Consider the following 5,417-nt stretch of genomic DNA (forward strand, 5'->3'; position numbering starts at 1 on the left):
TTTTGTGACTTTTTTGGATTCTTTCTCTCGTCTTACTACTGTTTATCTGAAAATATCTAAGGATGAGGTTCATTTTATCCTTCCTTTGAGATGAATCTTCAAAAGTCTTTATGGTCTGAAGCAGTGTTAACCTAGGTTTACCTGATTAATAGGGATGCTTTCCGTGGTATTGAAAGGGACCTGTACAAGTGTGAAATCCTAATGCTAAAAACTTTATTCTTCTACTTAATTTGTAAATGTATCGAAGTCCTGGGTAGTAAAGAAAAGTGGGATGCTATATTTCCAGGATTGGGATTCGTAAATATGTTAATAGATTCTTGATCTATATCTTCCATTTTTGGGTGTGTGTGTGTTATGTCTATGTAACCGGGACCTTTCATGAGAAATTGGATCCTAGAGCTGTGAGATGTGTCTTCTCTGGTTATCTGACATCACAAAATGCTTTGATCCCATTACAAAAATCAAGTATGTCTCTATGGATGTTACTTGATTTGAAAATCAACCCGATTTTCATGACCCAACCAAGAAAACCTTGAGTCATCAACAAGAAGAACCTGAGTCAAGTGATCAGCCGTCCTTTATAATCCCTATGTCATCTGCCCATAGAGAAAACAATGCTACTACTCCTCCAGGGGAAGATGCGGTCAAGACCAATTAGTGGAAGACATACTGACCTGACAAGGTAAGAGAGGACTCGTTGTCCCTTATGTTCCTCTTGTTAAGAGCGAGGATCTTTCCCTTGAATTGGGAAATGTTAATATGCCTCAAGATGAAGAGAGTGAAACTAACCCTGAAACTTCTGATCTTGATCCTACGATTGCAGTCAGGAAAGGGGAAAAAGAGCCTGTACCTAACACCCTTTGAACTACTATATATCCTATCCAAAATTGTCATCCTCCTACAAGGACTTTCTTCCTCATGAAGAAGGAGTAGAGACCTAGCTTTCCTCGGTCTGTTAAAATGTAATGCTATACCTTTTGTCCTTAAGAATCGGTTGGGTATAGCGGGAAAGAGTTTGACAATCTAGTTACATATCACATAAGATGGGTACTCCCGATATTGTCTTGGGAATTATCAGTATATATAGTAGCGTACTGGACTCCATCTACATAAGTAGAAACATTCAAGAATCACTTGAAAGTTCTTATTTCAATTTTCTGACTCTCATCTTGTTAACTGACTTAACCGCAATACTTATCCAAAGACAGGACAAGTTGAAAGAGCTTCGGTAGTTACACTTTCTGTCTCGCGTAAGAAAGAGAGTTTAGAGTGCCATACAAAGAACCTTAGATAAGGGGATTCCTCCCATTGACTGAAGTTCAGATTCAACCTTCCACACAAGGCAATCTTCTGATAGAGGGGAAGAGGCAGAGCACAACCGATTCTGTGGCACAAGATGCGCTGGTATTGCAAAAGCATGAATGAGTTCACAACGTTTGAATAAGCTACTCGACCGACTAAAGCTAAAAGGAGAAAGGGAGATGACTCTAGTTGTTGAGTACCCTGAGGAAGGTACCGGATCGACTTCTAGTTGTAGCGGATCTTACTTAAATCAGTTCTAGCGCTTTCTCTTGATTCTTTTTTTGAAAGATCTTTCCTTACCTAAGAAAAGACCTAAAGGAAGAAAAGGAAGCCTCATAGACTAAAGCCTCTGTTCAGTTCTTGCTCCGGTTGGTTTAAGACTCAAAGGAGACTAACAAACTACAACAAAAGCAAGTGCGCCGGTCAGATTGACTAAACCAATGCAACAATCAAGAAGGCGATCGAGAAGACATGAGTTCCCAAACTATAGTATAAGTCTTTATCACAGATGTGAGCTTCCTCTCATCTTACTTCCCGCCACAAAGACAATAAGAGAAGGAAACCTCTAATAATAAAGAAGATTTACTACAAATGGATACACATACCCTTGATACAAAGCAAGAAAGAAAGCAGTCCTCGCCTCGGTGAGCCCAGAAGTCAAGCAAGAATCGACTTCACACACTAAGAATATCATCATTATCTGAGAAAGAGCTTAAAAGATCAAATAAGATGAAGGATTTTCCTTTTTTTCATACTACGACATTGTCTAAGCTAAGAGAAGGATTTAGGACTGACGGAGAGATTGAGTCAAGCACTATAGCACAAGGATTATCATTCGCTTGTCTCAAAGATTCGAAGAAAAAGAACCTTCTCCGCTACGGGGGAAGAAAAGAATAGACTGGGGTACGGATTTACTTACTATTCGACTCAAAGTGGAGGACTACCTAGATTAGAATGAGGATTCAATATTTCGTGATAGTTATCATGGATTGAAAAGGGACGGGCCAATAGCAACGCAGAAGTTTCATACAAAGGTGCCTTGAACAAGCAGGGAAAAGACGTTTAAAGCGGAGGGAAAACCAATCTCAGAAGGGATGGATGAAAGGGAAAATTCCTGTGATTCTTGGTTAGCTGACTAAGAGCGGATGGGGCGGGCAAAGAGAGCGGCATTGCTATAGGTTCGATTCATCAATGTCGGTATCTCAGTCACAGATTGATGTTGTCCTCAAAATACCCCTTAGTTTTTACTCAACTATATCCGTAGTATCAGGATTTCGACCACCCAATCGTTCTTATGGATCTCGGTATGTTTGGCTAACTACGATGGAATAGAGCCATTATAAGTAGAACCCCTTCTTACGATATGTCAGATAGAGCGGGATCAGTCACGTAATAGCCCCCAGCCCTTTCCTTACGATGATTCATGCCTTGATCGTGCCGTAAGAATGTCGTATGCAAATGAATTCACTTTTGGTATAGAATAAATGGGCGAAAGCCCGATGCAGCAACTTGCGAGGGGTTGTGCTTTGCTACTTGCTTTGGTTTCCATCTATTGTATTTATCTACATGGGAATGAATTCGTCCGTCAAACCCGCCATTTGTATGCACCCGAACATGTTCAATCGACCTTCGGCGTAAGCGATTTCGTACTGCTATAGGCTCTAGTTAGGACTTAGATATGAACACCCCCCCTCGTTAGAATCCACCCTAAAGTTTCTTAGTAAATAGGGATCGTTCAGTAATGACCTAGTCTTTCGCGAGACTTCAGGTTTACCTCTTTTGTTAGGTCTCGAATTCTCCGTTATGATCGCGTTTTGTACCCCTACTAAGAACTTGAGAGACTGAACTATGACTCACGGAAGCGGTATATTAGTGCCTTATGCGGGAAATCCTTGCTTGACTTGTTGATCATCTATCATTACTGGCAAAGCAAGCATACCGATAATCAACTCGCTTGAGAAAACAATTCGAGAAGGAAGACCCCAAGCCAGCCCAAGCAAGAAAGAGGAACTAAAGTCAACTAATGCTTAAGACATCCAAGTTCGGACATCTAAGCCAGTTCCAGTCCTTCCATCTGCCTCTATCTCAATAGCTTTCAAAATCGAGTGATTTGATTAGCTTACATCGGAGGATGGTCTAAAGCTGGCCCTTGCTATCAGTCCAACCAAGGGCACCCCTTCCTAGTCCGCTTAGTCGGTTGAGTAAACAAACCCGGATTCTAATATGGGTCGAGTAGTGAGTTCCACTTTCTCTTCCGCAGCAAGCCTAGTCTACTTTCGTAAAGTCAACAAGGCCTTACGTTTATCGTTGTTCCCAGACCATGGCGGATACCACCATTGCAATAGCATAAGAAGAATCCGCATATTAGTAGGGAATGTTCCTAACTCCTAACCTCTAGACTGAAACTTCACCTGAAAGCAAGGCTTGAGAGCAAAGGAACCCGCGCATTACACTACCAATCCTTGGGCTTGGGCTTTACTTATTCTTATTTACAACAAAGGAAAAACCCAGCCAAGTTCTTCTAAAGTCAATCTTTCTGGCAGCTATCTAATACCGGTCAAGAGCTGCTATTGGACGAACTTTCATCAATTCTCTTTCCGGTTTAGTTTCCAAAAGGTGTCAACCATAAAAAAAGATCCTGTCCTTCAAAGATCGATCTGATAATTGCTTAAGTAAGGTAGTCGCTTCTCTTTTTCGGTATACTGCTCTGCTCGCAGAGCGAATTAACATAAATCTTTCCGAATATGAGGAGGAAAGTGAGATCGTTGTCCGATCTTTATCGTTGAATCCCCAAATGTGCATCTTCGAGTGTTTCAGTCGATCCCCAATCTCCCAGTATCAATATTTCGGCTGCTCAAGCCGGTACAGGTACAGAAGTGGCTACAACGGAGCAGCTTACTCCTGAGATGGATTTACCGATTGAACTAGATTTACCCACCCTTTTCACCTTTTTTCTGAATTATGGAATTGAAGTTATCTAAAAAATGAACTGACAAAGTGTCTGTTCATGGAGATTGTTGTAGTTTCCGTAGTTGCAAGAATTTCTCACGACTGGGTTGGTGTGAAGTCTACCGCCTGTCTAGCCTATGCTTTGCATGAACATCTCAATGTCCAAGATAAAAAGAACGAGGGGAAGAATCGACGAGGCGAGTGTTCTCGAAGAGAAAATCGTGATGGAAAAAGTGTGAGGAGAATTTGAAACTCGAGATGTTAGAAGGTGCAAAATCAATGGGTGCAGGAGCTGCTACAATTGCTTCAGCGGGAGCTGCTATCACTATTTGAAATGTCCTTAGTTCCTCGATTCATTCTGTGGTGCGAAATCCATCATTGGCAAAACAATTATTTGGTTATGCCATTTTGGGCTTTGCTCTAACCAAAGCTATTGCATCGTTTGCCCCAATGATGGCCTTTTTTATCTCATTCGTATTCCAAGTTCGTTAGTAATCGTTTACGGTGGGTGGATAAGAAGGAAGGGATCCCTGTGGTTAGACTAACTGGCCGAGAAGGCTAGTGAGGTTCCTGCTATGGTGAAGTGAAAGATCTTTCACTATAGTGGGAAGAAGACAGGTGGGAGCGACCCGAGCGAGAGCAAAACAAGTTTCAGTGGTGGGCTGTCTTCGCGGTCCCATTTCATCGGCTTTTTCTAGGCAAGAGTCGCTCGAATCGAAGTCAAGGTGAGATTTGGAACCCACATTGGTCTATCCCTTTTCTTTGATAGGCGTAGAAAGTAGTCGTTGAGCTACTTCTCACTGAGTTACTTACAGAGGGGCCGTCGAGAGAGATTTGCATGTGTTAGCTAGCCTCATATCTTTCTCAATGTCCGGACATCTATCTAATGCCTTCCTGCTTTCCGGCCTTTCACTTCCCGCTTGAGGAACAGTCTCTGGATGTTCCAGTAGCTTTGCTTTATTCTAAGTCATTTTTTACAAGACCAGCTTGAAGCCTGGATTTTGAATTCGATTCTATCCTGCTGGGTAATTAAGGTAGTTTTTTCCTGCTCTGAAGAGAGACCTTGAGGGGGAACAGCTGACCTAAGACACTTGTTGTCTGATTGCGCCATCAGCGAAATCGTCTTTTTTTCTGCGCTAGACAAGAAAGAGAAAGGGGGAAAAGTA

The sequence above is a fragment of the Solanum lycopersicum genome, chromosome 8 (genome assembly GCF_036512215.1).
Source record: "Solanum lycopersicum chromosome 8, SLM_r2.1".
Lineage (NCBI taxonomy): Eukaryota > Viridiplantae > Streptophyta > Magnoliopsida > Solanales > Solanaceae > Solanum > Solanum lycopersicum.